Consider the following 19519-nt stretch of genomic DNA (forward strand, 5'->3'; position numbering starts at 1 on the left):
TTCCCTCTGTCACGGCACGTCCAGCTTCCCTCTGATCCTCACACGCACATTCGTCCGCCAAGGCTACCCAATAAAATATCATCAACTGGGGGACTTAAACAACAGAAATGTATTCTCTCAGAGAGTTGAAGGCTAGCAAGTCCCAGATCAAGGTTCTGGCAGGTTCGGTTTCTCCTACGGCCTTCGTGCTTGGCTTGTGGACGGCTGACCTCGCCCTGCCTCCTCGCGCGGTCCTTCCTCTGTGCGCACGCTGTCCCTTAGAAACGCGGCGACATCCATCAGCTCACAATCGGCCCTCACCTGTCTGTAACCTCTTTAAAGTGATTTACCCGTCTTGACGGGGACCCATTAAGTTTTTATGTGAAACTTGAACTCTGGGAAAGAAAAGACATTTTTCTTAAGTTCCCAGAGAATTTGTGACTGTGGACTCCTAAAACTTGTGGTAGAAACAGGGCTACACACTAAACCTGACAAGTTCAGGTGAGGCCTGCACGGCAGCCTCACAAACTCAGACATTTACGGCAACCACGTGGGATGGTCTGAAATGAACACTTACTAACTACAAGCAAGTCACGGCGGGTGGTCATGTCCTAGGTTCGAATCTTCCTTGACAAAAAAAATCCATCTTTACCTTCATTGAGCCTGTCTGTTGTCTTTTTGCATCTACTATAATTACCTCTGGAATGTCAAATTTCCTTCCGCCCCCACTCCTCAAAGCACAAGCACCTCACCAGAGCAGAGACCACAAATCCTCCCATTGTTATTGCTACCACGTTAATGGCTGACTGTTAACTACTCTGGACCTACCTGGGTAAAAGCAGTATCTATCATTGTACTTTTTACCCAATAACGGAGGATTCTCCCACTTTCATTTCCCCCGCCTCCCTCATCTACCACCAATGGATTTCCTATAACTCACTTAAGTCTTCTTTTGTGCTTGTAATTTATAAAATAAGCTGCAGAACTGCCATTTTTCCCGGAGCATTTTCTCAACCCTTTGAGGTTTTGCTTTCCTGCAATTGTCATCAGTTTGGTTTAAATCAACTCATAAAAATTCTTACAGGTTTGGATGTTTCTTCTGTTGACAAACTGGAAAGTAAACGTGCCTGAGTTTCGAGATCTATCCCTCCCAGAAAGACAAACACACAATACCTGCAATGTTGCTAAACCCCAGGGCATTGTATCGAACATCTGCCTTAATTCATCCAGCACAACCTACTGAGTCCCTGGAAGGAAGTTACATCCCCTCTGCAGTCAGGCAGCCAACGTTTAAGTGGAAAACTCTGGGTGGCAGAGGCTGGGGAGGAGGGCAGATAATAAACAAGCATGCAGATAAAGACATATCACATTTGTAATATGAATACGATATAAAGGATAAATGCTGGGAAGGGGCTGTGAATGTGAGTGCTAATGAGGTGTGAATGCTGGTGGGTTGAGGGAAAGAAGAAATCTACTTTTTGTTGGGTGGGGAGGGCTGGGCTCTCAGAGATGGAGACTTCTCGCCTGAGGGCACAAGGGAAAGAAAGAGCTAACCAGGTATACAGGGAAGAGTGGTTCCTTCCAAACCAGGCACCAGCAAATGCAGAGGCCCACAGGGCCTGGCAGACTTTGGTGTGCTGGGGCCCTAAGGAGGCTACAGAAAGCAGTGGGGACAGGGAGTGAAGAATCCAGCTCTTGCTTACACTGTCTAGTGCCTGACACACAGAAGCATGGTGGCCAGGAAAGCAAAGGGCCTGGGCGTGGGTGAAACATTTGGGTTCCACTCCCAGCTCTGCTGCTTGCTGGCTGCATTAACTAAGATGCAACTTTCCGACTTCACAAGCAAGCAAGCAAGGGGTTGTTGCGTTTGCAGGTCTTTGCAAAAGACTACATGAGTGAAACAGTGTAAAGCACCTGGCGCCTGGCGCTTAGTCTGTGCTCAGCAAATATCAGCTATTTTTACATGAAACAGCCCAACATCCTATTTTCTTTCTTTGTGTTATTTCCTGTGTTAAACCTGCATCTGAAGAACTTCTGATACTACACAGTTGTTGGTTTTTTAAATTATTATTAAGGGTCTATTATTAAAAGATATATTTCATTCGGGGGAGACAAATTCAAAGGCTTTGTGGGACGGCTACAGTTAAAATCCCGATGTTAATTCTGTCAAGAAAAAAGATCCCAGTGTAGGTCACAAAGAATGCTTTAGGTAGTCCAGTTTTGTGTTCAAGTGTTGTATTAAAAGACAAAAACATGCACTGAATATTCAGTTTTCTCACTTTATTTCCCCCCTCCCCACACAAATGCCTGAAACACTTTGGCATGCTTAAAGAAGACAGAATCTATTCCACTTGATGGAATAAAGTTCAACCAGAGAGAGAGATACCATAAAGTTAGTCAAAATCATTTAATCCACCTTCCATAAAATTTCAATTTCTGGGGCACCTTAGAAGGTGCTGTTTCATAATTCAGCAGATCTGATACATCTATTGTTATGTAGGATTTTACTTTAGTATAGGGCAACTGGCCTAGCTTTGGGACATTTCCTAAATTACAATATGTATAGGACTCATCCTTACATCAAAGAGGAATTCAGGACCTTCTTTCACTTCCCTACTATGAGATTTCTGGAAAAATGTGTCTCACGTAAATGTCTAATATGGGCTAGAAGGGGCAGAGAGAGGCATGTCTTGTCATTATTTTGGGCATAAAGAAAAGAACCAAAGGAAAGAGAGCTGAGATAAATCTATCCGGCGTAGAAAAGACATACTTTTGTTTACTCTTTGAAAAAAAGCAGGTGGGATCTGGGAAAACAAAAATAACATTCTATATTCCTCGAAGAGCTTTAGGGACTTTTTCTCCGAGTTTTATGCTGCAGAAGGAACGCATAAGAGGATTTCCACCCAGCACTTGTCTCTCAGGCCCAGCCTCCCAAGTCCTGTTGGAAACCAAGGGCAAGCAAACACACTACCCAGCTTCCTGCCAGATGAAGAGGTTATTGATCAACACGGTATCTTCTGAATCACCAAGGTCAGCAAACAACAATTCTCCACCAGCTTTGGGTTACAAAAAAAAATAGTAATTCTGCTCTTTCTGAGGCAGAATAGTAAGAAGCTAGAAAAACTTCTTGGCAGGAGGATGGGGAAACTCTGACAGGTGACTTATCCAAACTGGCCTCACCCAGCACCCTGACTCGCTGCCTCCTTCTCGCCTGAATGACCACTCCCTTAAGCAGTAAGCCCTCAGGACAGTGAGATTCTGATCAGCATCAAATGATCTTCGGAACAAAGCCTCAGGTCTCTTGACCTCAGAGACAGAGTTTTGGTCAAGATAGAGGTAACACCTGGGCCTCAGTGGAGTTTCAGCTCCAGGCCCAGAAGAGCAGCCAGACCACACAAAGTGACGTCATGGCTGACATTAGGACCAGATGCAATGACCAGTGACGCCCCTACCCTAGCGCTGACCAATCAGTAGAGACCATGACCCTGACCTTAAGCACTCATTTTAATAAATCAGCATATTAGAAGACACACCTGGAAAGCTGGTGAATATTCTATTGAGACCCTCCCCTCAGACTTCCCCTAAAATTCCTGGCTTTAGAAAACAGATGCAAACCCTTAAGACAAAGATCCCAGTTTGCATTCTCTCCCTAGAGCGGTGCCTGCGCCTTCTTTCTTCAGGTGTACAGCTTTGCTTTGTTTCTCTTAAGCCATGAGGGTCCCCACGAGACTTGCAACCAGGGGAGCAGTGGACATTCTGGGTTCCCTTTTGCCTCTGCAACTTGTTTCCGGAGTGTGCACAGCCCCGCGGGCTCACTTCTGCCTCTGCGACTCTCTTTCCGAAAGGCCAAGGCAGCTCTCCGAGCAGCCTGCTCAAACCTCTGCTCCAAGTGCACTTTCGCTTTGCGTGCTAAATAAACTTCCTCTCGGGCTCCAGTTCCTGGCTCTGAATTCTTTCCTGGCCCAACTCAAGACCTGAAAGGCGACATCATGGGTAACATTTCCATAATAATTATTTCCAGGAATTCATCTTCCCTCTGATTACCTGATGAGAAAACACACCATTAGAATTCTTCCGAATTGGGCATCAGCGGAGGCATATTGTTCTTTGTAGGAGGCTACCCCAGAGTCCCACGACGATGGGATTCCTGCGCCAGCTGGTCCTGGATCGGCAGGGGTTGGCGATGGCGCAGTGCAGTAGAGGCTCCTACGTAGCTACCAGAGGTAACGGTTGATGTGAGAGACGCTCACCGTCTTTTGCCATTGGGTTGAAATGAAAGACTATTGCTCATACCGAGGAAAATGCCTCCTTTAAAAACATAAAAATACGTGCTACAGCTGTGCATGATGGGAGCCGGCAACTGCTGCACGTCCGGCGATTTGGCACGCGTGTGCGGTGCCTGCTGCGCCTCTCCCCCAACACGCTACCCTGCTGCTGCCACTGCGTCCGCACTGCAGAGGCTCCAGTGGCTGGGCACTCCTTCTCCGCGCACGTCCCTACATCTGCCGGAGACAGAAACACCTAATGGCTAAGAGATCCCCTCATGGAGAGCTGCAGGCTGTGCGCAGCAGACGTAAGAAACTTAGAATTCGTCGTGAAAGATCTGAGACTGGACCTAGAATTTGTATCCTACGTTTGTTAAAGCTGTCAAGTGAAACCACAAAAATAGAAGAGAAAGAAGCCCAAGAACTTTCGTGTGCTTCCCCTAGATCTGCTCGAGTGGGTAGAAAGAAACCCAGGTAACCAGAGGCCTGGGAAACTTTAGGTACTGTGCTCAAACAATATGTTGCCATGTGTGGGGGAGAAGCTGGGCAGAGAAGATGCAAATTGAAATGTATGTCACTCAGAACTAAAGATGTTCCAGAAAGAATTCGATGACTCCATAAAGGTGAGAGCACTAGTTATTAAGAGCAGCATAATGAATCCATAAAGATGATGGTCTGCCAAAGACAAGAGGAGTCTTTTGTAAAAAAAGCCTTTTTGGTAGGGAGTATGGCAAAAAAAAAAAAAAAAAAACCTCTTTATGAAATGGGCGTGGGCTGGCTCAGTTAGGGGAGGCCTCGGGCAGCTTTCCTACTTGGCACCCTTTATACTTGTTGATCCATGAATGCTAAGTAAAACTCAGGAAAAAAAATCAACTTCTCCCATAAATTCCCTATAAAACCGAAATGAACAATACAGCCTGCGTGATCACGTCACAGCACACCAAGAGTCTGGCAGGCAGTTCACTGTACATTTCGCTACTGACATTCAGTTGATGTACATTTTCTCCCAACCAGAGATGAATTACCATTTATATTGGATTATATATATATTCAGAGATTAAATGTCTAAAGTTGAGTCTCATTTTTACCAGTTTATTAGCCATGTGCCCTTAATCTGAACTTATCTAAGCCTCATTTTCTTTATCTGAATAAAAGGATATAAGAATAATATTGTACTCCTTACCTCCAAAAAGCAAATTAAATATATGTGTATCTCCAACTAGCCTCACCAACTTCCTACCCTGAATAGGGTCATATTTATTTTTAGGCCAAAATTACAATGATTCTGAGACCGTCCCTGCCTCTATCAATTATTTCTGAGAGTTCCAAAACAGGGCTTTATCCGCTCAGCCACTGTCCCTCTCCTCTCCTGCTCTACTGAGCCTTCCGGCTGCCCAAACGCTGCTCAGAGAAGGGGGCCCTACCCACCACCACCACCGCAGTTGTAAGAACATCTCTGTTCTGGGCCAAGTCGCCTACCGACGGATGCTTGCGAGCTGCCGGCCCTCCACGTGTGGAAGCAGTGCCGGAGTCCCTGCAGAGCCAGGAAGCACGGTCCTCTTCCCAGCGCAGTGAGGCACGCACAGTGCACCTGGGCCACGGACAGCCCAGCAGCTAGAAAACCTCACCCTTCTAGAATCCCACAGCCTCCAGCAGGAAGTCCCTGAGCTCTCCCTGTCCCTTCACCAGGGGACCGCCCAGTCCCAGGAACTGGGACTACAGTTCCTCACAGGAACTACACAGAGAAGAGATCCCTGTGCACCCTTCTAACCATTCCTCTCCTCCAACCCCTCACTCCCCACAAATCCTCTGTAAAGGTTTTCCAGATGCAGAGCCCCGAGCAAAGGCCTGAATGCAAAGGAAGGCTGGCGATGACTGTTGTAAGGTGGCTGGGATGGACCGACAGCACAGGATGCTCAGCTCGGTCCGCTGAAACACCTGTCTGTGCGGATGGATGCATTTATCCAGTAAGTATTTCCCTTAGCACGTTTACTGAACTAGCTGGATTTGCAGAGAGAAAACAAGATAGAATGTTATTTGTGTCATAAAGTAGCTTTCAAATCCACTCTTTTGGATTATTCCCCTGAACAATAGTCCCCCATAGCCTTCACCAAGTCCCCATAGCCTTTTCTGTTGTTTTCAGGTATTAAAACTCACACTATTAGGTGTTAAACAATTCTATTCTCATCAAGATGGCAACTTTCTTGGTCAGTTTCAAGTTTCTCTTCATCCCATACTTCCAGCGGTTACCTCAGTCCTCTTGGCTTTGACCTTATTCTTTATACCAAAAATGATGACAAGACACGTCTCTCTGCCCCTGCTGGTCCGTGTTCTTCACTCATTTCAGGCATGTTTCTCCCGGACAGTCCGACTTCAGGATTGAGGCACTTAATTTTGCCTCTCATTGACAAGTCACATGTTATAAAAGGCATTTAGATATTATCATTCTGGCAGGCAAAACAAAGGGAGCACTAATAAAATACTCTATCAAGATTGCTTCATTTTTATTTCTTTGACTCTTAGCTACAATGACTTCCCTGTGTTTTTGTTCTTGTTGTCAGTGTTTTGTGTTATTTGTGTACTCCTTTATGTGAAATGCCATTTTAGTTGTGTTTGTGCAATAATTAGTAAATAGTTACATTTTAAGCAGGAATATGTGAGATTTGCCACATTACCTAATTTATGGTGATAGGCAGATGAATACTAAATCTTTGATATCTTGGTGGTTTCTCCTCTCTCTGCCTAATTCTTTCCGATTCTGCTGTTGGGAGAAATTAGTCCCTGGACAGTTCCAAAGAAGCGTCTCACTCCCCAGGTACCTTTCTGCTAACAGTTCTCACGCCTGTAAACTAATACATCAGTGATCAAAGTCCCTGAGATAATGGATCGAATTTGCTTTCTCTGGCCACACCCCTCCGCCAAAGTGTCCACCGTATGGAAAGGTCAAAGGTTCATCATCAAAGTGATTTTTATCAGAGCATGACAGAATCTCACGGTACAAAGTGTGTAGCTGAACTACACTTAATGTAAATGTGAAATTTATTAGTCAAAGTTGGATATTTTAAGAGGGAGAGGGGTAGTTAATTTTTATTTCCACTCTGGGCCAGCAGACATAAACAAGACTATCCTAGCCAAACTTGGACATAAATCTCCCTAGTCATGGAAAACAATCGACTTCACAATGTACAAGTGATTAGACAGGCATTTGAGGGAGCCCTTTGCTTTCCCCATATTGGTCCAATACAGGCTACCTAGCATCATCTCCCTGGTCATAAAGCTACCTTACTGCTTATAAAATGCTGAGTTTGATTATTTTACTATTTTTTTCTTTTCTAAAATGGCCACAGCAGTGACTCCCATGCTTGTTAGCCATGTGATTCTGCCACTTATTCCATTAAGTAGTAGAATTCATTCCCCTTCCCCGCCTTCCTTGAGTTTGGACTGGTCAGGTGACTCACCTGGACCAATAGTCACATGCGGAGGAAGGGATGGTATGTGATGTCTGGGGCCTACGCCTGAAGAGACTTTGCAGCTTCCTTTTTTGCCCTCATGGGGTTGTGCCCTGAGAACACCTTCATGGGAAGAAACTCAGGAGGACAGTTTCAGCCGCTGGTCTGACCCACCCCGACAGGGGCCAGGCCTGGCTGAACCACCCCCCCCCCCCAAAATGACGGAGCCCGGACAAGACCAGCAGACGACCTTCCAGGCAGCCCACAGGAGGGTGAGAAATAACGGACCACGTGTTGTCGTAAACCAATACATTGTGGGTTGGTCTGTTACACAACAGAGGATAACAAATACTTAAATTATTTTGCCCTCCGGAGCTTTTAGACACTTAATAGTTTAATAATTATAGCAAAGCTACTTCGGATTTATCCAAGGCACTCAACTTTAAAAACTTTAAAAGCATGTTTTTTAAAACAACCACCACGACCAACAGCAAATGGCCTGGCTGCTCCCAGCTAAAGCAGCAAGTTTGCCCTGTTGCCTCTTCGGTATTAAGCAGAAACCAAGAAAAGAGGAGCTTTGTTTGTACCAAGTCAGGGATCCCTCCCAGTCATGCCCCTACTGGCTTCCCAATGGCACAGATTAGAGGGTATTTCTTTGGCTTTCTGCTCTAGCCTCCAAAATTGCTGGCATCTCAGTTACCCTTAAACAAGCCACACCTCTTCCTGCCTGGGCTCCAGAGTCCCTGTTCATTCATTAAAATCTGTTATTATGATGAGCCACATGTTGAGCTGGAGGAATTACATCATGTCATTCACGCCTCACAACCTCAACAGGTAGATGGCACTGGGGAAAAGAAATTCCTTGCTCCACTTTTGCCTAGGAGTAACCGAGGGGATGAGGACTCTAGGGCAAGGACTGCCTCATACAGGAACTGGTGGGACACTGCTCATTTGGATCTGCCTCACTGCCCACATTTAGTGCTCTGATTTCTTCAAGGGCCTTTCCCTGGGTCCTGCAGACTTCGTGGTTGCACACCCGGGGACATTTGTACAGCAACGGTGCCACCGTTCCCTGGAGTCCTAGATGGGCTCGCGTCAGTTCCGAAACAGGTCACAATAAATTTTATAAGCTTTTCAGATAATTTCAGAAGAAATTATAGTCGAAAAAAAGTGTCATTTACCCTGGCTGGGGTAGCTCAGTGGATTGAGCGTGGGCTGCGAACCAAAGTGTCGCAGGTTCGATTCCCAGTCAGGGCACGTGCCTGGGTTCTAAGCCATGGCCCCCAGCAACTGCACATTGATGTTTCTCTCTCTTTCTCCCTCCTTTCCCTCTCTAAAATAAATAAATAAATAAAAAGTGTCATTTAAGAACTAGTGATATTCATCAACAATTTGCATTCACCTTGGTAAAATATCTACTGTTTGTCTCTGAGGCAACAGGTGTCTTTTTCTGGATCACCAAGAGCCGTTAACAAGCAGCAGCCATGAAGTACCGCCAAGCTGGAAGGAACTCTCATTCGTCTACAAGAACCGACAGTTTGAGAAACAAATGCCTCTGACTCCACAGTGTATTTGTTCTAGAAATAAGTACTGTTCTAATTTAAAAAAAGAAAGAAACAAAAAGACCAAGACAGCCTTTCTGCATCCAAAAAAAGCTCAATTTAAAAAAAAATATTAGATTAAAACACAGCTGTTCAAATACATTATTTTCAAATATTTTGGATCTGAAGAATGTTTGCCTAAAGGAACTTTTCCATCTCCTCGCACACAACATTCCGTCTGGCCCCGAAGGTGCTGAAATTCCTCCAGGAAGCTGCTGGCAGGGTTTCTGTTTCGTTAGCAAAAGGGATTCTGAAATCCGCGTACCCTGAACTCAGGGCAACGTCCACAATGAGAAGTATGGAAAATGACAGTTACAGCTATTTACGGCAGATGTACAGATTTCAGGTGAAAACCAGAGGTAATTTTTTTAAATACAAAGTGATGATTCCAAATATTTTTAAATTCTAGTTTTGCTTTTCTTCTTCTTATAAGAGATTATATACCCAAGGTAGCAGAATTAGAAAACTAAAAAAATGTAAACAAGTGAACAAATCTAAAATATAAATAAAATAAAACTATATAATTGTATATTAAGATTAATACATTATATATTCAGTATTTTCATTTTTACATATATGATGTTATAATAAAAGTATATTATAACTTGATTTTTTTATTCAACATTTTGGCTTAAGTGATCCCATGTCCTTCAATAAAGGTTAAAAACTCAGTTGTTTAGAGCATTGCCCCAATACATCAAGGCTGTGGGTTCGATCCTTGGTGAGGGCACATACGAGAGTCAACCAATGAATGCATGAATAATTGGAGCAACTAATCCGTGTTTCTCTCTCTCTCTCTCTCTCCATGCTTCTCTCTCCCTCTCCTTCTTCCTCCTAACTCCTTCTCCCCCATTCTAAAATCTATAAATTAAAAAGAAATTAAAAACAAAAGGGAAAAACCACAAATTTTAATGCAGTGTAAATTCCACCTTATTGATATCCAAAAACACATTTAGTTATTCCTTCTCTTGGATAAATATTGTGGAAATATATAGAAAGCAGATAGCATTATATTTAAATGTAAAACTAGCTACCAATTTCAGCATATACGAGCCTAACTGTACTAAAGGCTATAGTGGTAGCGTATTTATTACTCCACACTCTGAGCACTGTCTACTTGGTTAATGTAAAGCATTTATAAATGTGATCCGTGTATTTGCACGTGTATGATGAAGCTTCACACACTTCCAAGGAGCTCCCGTCCTGGCTGACACTGAGCTTGACCCCAACACTGGTCTGGCCTTCCAGTCTCTTGATCTCCAGAGAGTGTGCACTGGATTCTCGCCTGCCGATCAGATCCAAAATAAAAGCTAGAAAACCTTGAGGCTGTTCTCCAGATGCCTATGAACAAAACAAGTTTACAACTCACACCACAGTACGCCTCGGTGTGCAGATTTACTTTCATTTTTATGTTTGCACATGACACTAGCCTTGTGCTAGGAAATGATTATACAGAAGACACACAAATTTACAGAGCAGATATACTTTTAAAAAAAGAACATATATTAGCTTTCAGAAGGGTTCAAGTCATACGACCTGCTAGGGACGAAAAGAAGTAGAGCCCCCTCTACTATTGCCCCCAGTTGTTGGAGAATCCGCTCTTCAACCCAGCTGCTTCTGTTTCTGCTCTAAGGTGCACAGGGCAACAGCCCCCTGTGCAAACCAGGACCCGTGGGGCATACCTAGGGCATCAGCCTCTCGCTTGGTTTGATGCTCCCCAGAAAGTTCCCACCAAACACTGCCCATACCTGACTGCTTCCTGCTGTGTCCTCAGGACACAAGGTGAGCACTTACAAAGTTGGGTGTGTTGGGGGATGGTGTTCTGATTTTTTTTGGATGAATGAATGACTCGTTGAGGGCCTGTTGCCCCCTGATTATAAAAAGCAGCAGTGGTTGCTACATCTGTCATTAGTGTCCAGTGACAACGCCTGACCATTGGAGTCCTAAAAATAAAAGCAGAGATTTCCCTTTCAAGTTCAAAGCCAGAATCACCAGGACTCCTTCCCTTCCTTGACCTCCTTGCATAAGGCAAGAGCCAACAGAGGGGTGGATTTTCATCCCTCACCTCCACGAAAATCCCTTGCCTTCAACATGACGTAGAGCTTGGAGAAAACAGAGATTGCAATCCAACAGAATGATATCAATGGATTTTAAAAAGAACCTCATTTTCTGACACCAGCGTTCCGGAGTATGAGGAATTTATAAGCCTCCTATACCTTCTAACTAGTTTTTCTGTCCTGAATACCCTGTCATCCTCCACCCATCGCTCTCAAACCAGCCTGGGAAATATGAGTGGACTTCTTGGGATACAGCAGTAGTAGCAGCCCCTGCTCCCCACTGTCACTCTCCATCCGTCTGATCCACCCTCCAGGATTCAGGGTCTTGGAAGCCCAGTTCAGTCGCACCCTCTCCAACCACAAATCAGCAGGGGCCGCCTGCGACCACAGCATCCAGAGGCAAAGCCCTCGCTTTCATGCTCTTCTCCCTCTTTGCTGCATCCCACCTCTCCGGCCGAGGCCACTATCACCAACTCCAACCTCACACTTTCTGGTCCCACCAAGCCTCTCCTGGCTGTCCCCAACCTCCACCTTTGCCAAGTGCAAGCACATTCTCACCTTCAGGACACGTCCTCACGGACTCCAAAGAGCCTACGTTTCTTCCTTCCTCTCAAAATCCCACCTATGCTTCAAAGGAAGTTCACATCTTGATTTGTGCAATATCTTTTCTTACTCCACATCGAGATTCCCTTTCTTGGAATTCATATGTCCTCTCGGCCTCATCCCTTTATTCTTCCTCTGTGGCTCACTTCTCCCGTTCCACCCCCCCACCAAAGCTTCTGACAGTTTCCTGATAGTGTCTTGATGTAATTAACATTAAGGCTGTGAGGCTGTGTGAAGGGTCAGAGATCCCCTAGGCTGCATACCAATTAGTAAGAGGCTAATTTAATTCACCATCCAGATCCTGTCTAAGGCACAGCTTTGCCATGAAAAAGTCATAAAAATGAAGCTGAGCGTTTCAGCTCCATCAGAACAGAGGTCTATGCGTGCAGGATTGCGTGTGCGTGAGTACATTTGTGCTTTTATCCTGAAAGACAGAACCCAGCTTTCTCCCCTGTTTCTCTCTGGTTACTTCTCTTTCCCTCTCTTCCAAAATATTATCACGCCTAACTTCATATTGTTAGATACCACATTCATTCAAAGTGTTTAAACTTCACTGAGAGGGACCTGAAATGAACATGGTCTCCAAAATGCTTTATTGCTGATAAAAATTGTGATCCAAGCTGCTTTCCCCCCAAAAGCTACCTAGGGTACCACCTATGAGTATCCATTGTGCTGATGACTTCCTAAAAACTATCATCTGCTTAGTTGTACTTATCGTCCTAATTTCACAGATACTCACTTCCTCCTGAATGAGACAAACATTTCTTAAAGAGTCGGTGGTTTCCTAAGCCCTGTTGATACTGCCTGCTTGTTCACTGCTCCTGGCATCCTCCCATGCACCCGGTGAGGCAAGGGGAACCATAATTCACCGATAAGGAAGGACTGTGATGGCCTTGGAACACAGCACTGGCCCCGCCTTGGGGAAAAAAAAAAAAGCAGCTCACAGCAGGGAGCCAGCCCCTTCCCACCAGATTGTCACACGGAGGGGCAGCTGAAGGGCCATCAGGAGAAATGAGTTTTAGCGACAGGATGAGGGAAGGCTCTGCCGCTAATTTCATCAAGTTTAGCCCGTGAAACAATAAACAAACAAGCTGACCCTCTTCCAGGCCCTGAGTGTCTGCTTCCCAAGCACCGTGTCTCCTGGAGTTCAAAGGAAACAGCACAGATGCAAGGTGGACTTGGCCCCAAATAAAGCATCTGTTAAAAGAGCCAGCCTCACACAAGTCTGATAGAAACTCAGGGTGCGGGAGACTCGGCTCTCCTTCGCCTTGCCTCCCCAAAGTAGCACAGCTCCCAGGGAGTGTGGTCAAGAGAGCAGCTGCGAAGTTGGCATTTCTCATGCCACTTGTCACTCCTCAGATTCCATCCTGCGTTGAAGGTGGGCCACCAGAAAATTATTAGAATGTATCCATCAAAGTATCACATGTAAGTAGCAAAATGCCATTGCAATGGAACCATAATTCAAATCACGCGCTCTAGCAGGAAGGGAAGAAAATGTAATCTTATATACTTTATGTGCTGGAGTAATCTTTCCAATGGGTAGATTAAGAAACAGATCATATGGGTAGATCATAAGAAAGGAAGGAAAAAATATAGAAACTCAAGAAAGGGCTCTTTCTGAAAAGTTTTTGGGTTCATTACGATTCGACACAGAATCGTAATTCTAGAATTTGAAACAAAGTAAGAATTGTAGGACTCATTTAGCTTAACCTCCTTGTTTTAAAGATGAAAAAACTGGGACTTAAAAAAGTTAACAATGTCCCCAAAATTACACAGAGTCAGGAAAAGAATTCAGGTCTTCAGATTTTGTTCAAGTTTTTAAGCTTTTTTTAAATAAACTTCTCATTTCTTCCTGTACCTCTAAATTTAACCTTTTTATTTATTTTTTTCTGGAGACTCATTTACAACATGACCTTTGAGGAGCTCTTTGGGTTGATGGAATCGCTCTGTATTCTGATTGCAGTAGTATTTACACAAGCCTTTACATGTATTAAAATGTATAGAACTGTACACCATAAAAAGTAAATTAAAAATATCTACAAATGACCTTCAATGTTATTGAAGGAGCTGAGTTGTTTTTTTTTTTGTCTAACATATCTGAATTTTTCTTGTTGTTTCCAATAGAACCAAGAAGAAAATGAAGGACATTTTCATCTCGTTGTCCATTATTCACGGATCCTGTTGTCCCAGGGGGCCTACTATTTCACTACATGTAGTTGTTCTATTATCAAATATAAATGTAAAATAAGGAAATAAGCGTGAAGTGTAAATATTCCCTGTTATTGACCAAATCCACCGAGAAATAGCTGCTGGAGAAATAGGAAATAATTATAACCACCCACCATTTGTGGAGTTCCTATGCATTAGACACTGTTAGAGAGGTGTCAGTTATACCTGGTACAGAAGGATCATTCAGGGGAAAAATGTATCTGTTTTATGTCAATCATCAGTATGTAATACACACATAGGGGATAAAGCCAGGAGATCAGGGCAGAGTGGAAAGGGCCTGGTTGCCTGAATCGCTCATTAAGATCCAAAAGGAAACTTCACTTTCTTTGTTACTCTGAGGCATTTGACAAGTTTTTTTTTTTTTTAACATCCCTGAGTTTTCGTTTTCTCACTGATAAATGGAAAAGCCTTCCCTATCTTGCTGGATAATTGTGTGAATTAAATATTACGATGTATGTAAATGACCACATTAAACATTTATTTAGTCGTGTAAGTTATCACCTGCAGAGAAGTGTGGAGACAGGCGCTGCTGTCCTCAGCTCACACAGAGGAAAACGGAGACACAGAAGGTAAGTGACTTACTGAAGGCCATGCACAGGGTCCGGCGGAAGTAACGCCTGTGCTTGCATGTGGTTGGTAGGGAGATAGTATCTGTGTAATGATTTATAGTGTTAACCCACGTGGCTCATCTAAAATACCATATGGCGTGCCTGAGTGTGATATTGCTATATTACAGAATGACACGCTTACGATTTTGTAATAATACAGGGGCGTTATTTGTGCCAGACCCTATAGTTAATAAGTTGAAAACTGGGACTGGGACCAAGCATTCCAGTTCCAGAGCCCATTTGCTTTGACAACATCACCATTACTGCCTTCCTACCGATGACTTGGCACAGAGCAGATGCTTAAATAATGTTTGCTGCTGCGACTGCAGCTTTCTAGTTTTTATTGCAAACTAATCTCGCTGGCCTCCCGGAAGCTCCAAGTGGGAAAGGGCTACAAATGTTAATGATGTAAATAAAGCCATTTTGCTAATACTGTGATACTTGTCATTACATTTCCCCTTCACCCAGGCGGTGAAGTCGGAGATTTCTTTTAAATGCTGATGTTAATCAAAAGTAAAGGCTTACTGAGAAGAAAACCAAAAAGCCCCCAGCCCTTACATTCTCTCCTAAATTCCGGACCCAGAGGGCCAGCAGTTGGGACGACAGGGAACCGGGGCAGACAAAGAGACGGGATGTGGTGTGGAAAACAGAGTGAAGTGTGCACCGCACAGTCCCGGTGACCGGGTGCCTTACTCGGAGCGGAGAGCCCGAGAGCTAGCCCGCGTGGAGAAGGAGAAGGGAACCCTTCCCTGGGCCAAGGGAGGAGAACAGCTAAGGGCATGCAGAGGAGAAACACCCACGAAGAGCAGTGGGGACCCAAGAGGAAGAACACAGTTGGCAAGCTGACCACAGCCTCTGCACAAAAATATAGTCTACCGTGGGACATGGGCACCGTCTCAGACTCTTATTTTTTTATTGAAAATTTCTGTAGTCATCCCATGCAAATTAGCTTCTGCTGAGAAGGACGCTTTGGCCCGTCAGACTCCTTCCTCTGCGGGCTCCTGAACCTGCCCTTTCATCCCGGATCCCCAGTCTGAGACGACCTGCGCGAATCCCCACTTCTCCTTCCGATTTCCTCAGCCAAGGTCAATCTCAGCCTCACAGGGTGAAATCTTCCGCATAGTCTCCACTCCTACTGAGCCTGTTCTGATGCAGGCTGACACTGTTTACGTCCAGGACTGCGTGGACACACCCTAAAAGTCAAGGGTGGGGCACGCACAGTGCCTGTCCTGCCTCTCCAAGCCCCTTCACTCCATCGTGAGGACCGTTCCATCTTGGTGGACTCTCGGCACCACGTGACTGGAGTTGGTACACAGGTTGACACCTTTTGGCTGTATCTTCCTGCCTTTCTCATCTATCCTTCTTACTTTGCCAGAGGCACCTCCTGACACAGAGGTCCGCTGTGGTGGCAGAATGCTCAGATGGCCTCCAGTGGTCCCACCCTCTGGTACGCACGGCTTACGTGGCCTCCTCCTTTGGACTCTGGATAGACCCATGAACATGATGGACCATAATCCTGTGATCAAGCTAATTATCAGTTGGCTGTTTTGTTTTGTTTTGTTTTGTTTTTAAGGCAAATCTCTAAAAGGAATCTGGCCCTTCCTAAAGTCAGAGAGAATCAATGTGAGAGATTCTCCAATGCTGGGCTTTGAAGACAGGGATGGTCACGTGGCAAAGATTGAGAGCAACTTCAAAAAGCTCAGAACAACCACCCCGAGGCAACAGCCAGGAAGAAATTAGGGACCTCCGTTCTACATCCACAAATAACCCAATGCTTCCAACAACTGTGAGAGCTCAGAAGAGGCCCCTGAGCTCCGGGCAGGACTTCAGCGCAGCCCACACTTTGCAGCCTCCTGGGACCCTGAACGGAGAACGCAGCCAGCCCATGTCAGTTCTGGCCCACAGAGCTGTGAACGAACAAAATGACTTTTTTTTAAGCCACTGAGTTTGTAGGACTTTGTTATACAGCAACAACAAAAAACACACACAGCAAACATACCCACCTTGTCTTTTTCCATTTGAGAAATATAACTGTTTCCCCAAAATGGCAGAATAAACCTAATCATTCTTAACAGTTAATGAAATTGCCTCTAATATTACTTGATGTAATAAGGTAAACATTTCTCCCACTCTGTAATATAATCCTCCATCCAAAATCACTCATAAAACTGTGTTTCCTCCATGTATCACTCATCCAAATGAAAACCCCACAAGACTAAGGTGTTTTATTTTTTTAAAAGATTTTATTGATTTATTTTTAGAGAGAAAGGCAGGGAAAAGGAGCGGGAGGGAAACATCAATCAGTTGCGTCTTGCACACCCCCAACCGGCAACCCAGGCCTGTGCCCTGACTGGGAATCCAACCAGCCACCTCTCGGTTTGCGGGATGATGCCCCCAGCCCACTGAGCCACACGGGTCAGGGCAGGACCAAGGTATTTTTAAAGGACTCTGCTTGGGTAACTTTTGCAAGTGGCTAAGCATCTCCTGCTGAAGGTTTTGATGTGCAGCCTCCTAGAACCAGAGCCCTTCCCAGTGACACTGGAACCTAAAGGTCTCTCCTCTGTCTCGGGGTCTCTGGGGCGTGTCAGCGCCCTCAGCCACCTGCACCACGCTCGGAGCGTCTCCAGCACCAGTTTCCTGCTGCGACGATTCCGTGGGTCCTCATGTTGTTTATACTTCCCATGATTCATCTTTTCGACTGGCATTTCTACGGTCCCCGTCTATGACGGAGTTGCTAATGCTTAGTGTCCTTGCAGAGAAAATAGATGCATTCTCTATAACAGGTGGGTTCTTCCCAAGGGGTTTCCCCCAACAAACGATAAACACGAATGAGAGCCCAGGCTGCCTGTCAGGGGAGATTCTACCAGCAGAACCTCAGACGGACGACACAAAACACAGCTTTCCCAAGAAATAACCTATTGCTCCCGAGTCCCGATGTGTCTATGAAAGGAAGTCTACCTCACTCACATTTTACTTATTAGTCCCTGTTTTCACCCACTTTCCTTCCTCGAGGGAGCCCGATAAGTCATCCTGAGACCTATTTCTCACCTTTCCGTGCAGTTATTTGCGGCCATGAGTCTCAATTTTGGCCAGTGAGATATGATTTTGCGACTTCTGTGCTCTCCACCCCCTCACACTCCTTTCCCACTTTTGGGAAAGCAGACGTGACCGCCAGGGTGGAGGGGTGTTTGGGAGCAGAAAGCGGGAGCCAGGTGTCAAGGCTGGCAGAACAGTAAACGAAAGACAAGGAATCTGGGTGGCTGCCCCTGGAGGTGTCCCGTCGGCTCTGGCCTGCTGGTCCGCACTGTTGCAAAAGACGAGAAGGAACTCCGTCTTCCAAGCCACCGCCACGCTGGTCTTTATTTCAGCGGTAGAGCCCATCCTAATGAATTCCGAAAACATTGGGGAAATTGCAAAGACGGAGGAGGGGAGGAATGGAGCTGGGACACACAGGCGGCTCAGCTGCGGGCAGCCGGTGACGCTGCAAACACGGGACGCTGATTTCCCCGAAGATTATGATTATGATAACTTTTACGGAAGCACAGGAAGAAGAGCTGTGTAGGAGAAGATGTGAGAACTAAATCCTCCACTTCCATGGAGAGAAGCTCGTAGACGATGCTTAAAACTAAATGTGTAAACAAGGATGTAGCTGTGTCAGCCTGTTACTGAGGGGTGGGGAGAGAGCACTGAAAGAAATGACTACAACAGTTGAGAGCATCTGCCTCAGGGAGTGGGATCAGGACCCCAGGAGTGGTGGGGCGGGGCCTGCCGCCTTTGGTTGTACTTGTAAGTACCTTTAGCTCTGTGCACGCCTTATTTCTTAAAATAAAGACAGTGAAAGTACAAAAGGCAGGTAATGCAGGGACGAAAACTCTATTCAGGTAACGCCTGACACCAACCCTTTCTGTTTTTACTGTACAAAGTGGACAGACAGAGGACCTGCAGGGAGAGACAAGGAGAGAAGTGGAAAGGTCGCAACTTGGGGTCAGGGGCCACAAACGCCTCTGGTACGATTCTGTGCGAAGCCTGCTGGATGGTGTGCGGAGAAACAGCTGCCGTCAGAGATGGTTTACTTCTTTGCCGGCCTCTGGTGCCTGGACCTCAGATGAAGTCCTGCTGACACCCCTCCAGGACAACCCCCTGGGGCACAGGGGAGCAGAGGGGGCATCTGAAGTCTAATCCTCCCTCTTTCCCTCATCACGCGAGTCACCTTGAGCAAATCTCTTCACCAGGCCTCAGTTCCCTCCCAAGTGCTGGGGAGCTGATAACATCATCACCCTGGACGGATGCACCAAATAAGACAGCAAACCCACAGCACGCAACTAAGCGCCCTGCCGAAGCAGGTGCTGGCACGTGCTACAGTTCTTGTCCTTCTTGTCTTACCGTTTTCCATCATTTGTGGCAGGTGACTTGTGGATGAGTAAACCCCAAATAAATATCTGCGCGTGGACTGTGTGCATGTAAACTTTCGCCCTCTCCTCCTGCTCTCCCTCGTCCCAGTTACAGTCAACTTTGAACTTCCAAATGCCTCAAAATTTGAAACAAGGTAGAATCTATTTTCTATAAAGGAACTCACTGAGGCTCTGCACCATCCCCTCTGTCAAAAGGCGTTTTCTCAGTTAGTCTGCCTAATGCACTGCTGCACTGTAACACTTGCGTCCACCGCAAGGCTCTGCAACCAAAGTGGCTCAGAATAGCAGCAAAATACATAAAATAAATTAGTGAACT

The 19519-nt window shown here is 45.5% G+C and overlaps 1 protein-coding gene and 1 long non-coding RNA gene across 2 annotated transcripts in view; one reads left to right on the forward strand and one right to left on the reverse strand.

Annotated features, from left to right (window-relative positions):
- Positions 1-19519, reverse strand: part of INPP4B (inositol polyphosphate-4-phosphatase type II B) — a 517613-nt gene that overhangs the window by 365575 nt on the left and 132519 nt on the right. The window lies entirely within an intron of this gene.
- On the forward strand, positions 8653-9761 carry LOC118501924. Its single transcript, XR_004904577.1, has 2 exons — positions 8653-8863; positions 9052-9761. It is a non-coding gene; the product is annotated as an uncharacterized LOC118501924 (long non-coding RNA).

This window comes from Phyllostomus discolor, chromosome 8 (genome assembly GCF_004126475.2).
Source record: "Phyllostomus discolor isolate MPI-MPIP mPhyDis1 chromosome 8, mPhyDis1.pri.v3, whole genome shotgun sequence".
NCBI classification, from domain to species: domain Eukaryota; kingdom Metazoa; phylum Chordata; class Mammalia; order Chiroptera; family Phyllostomidae; genus Phyllostomus; species Phyllostomus discolor.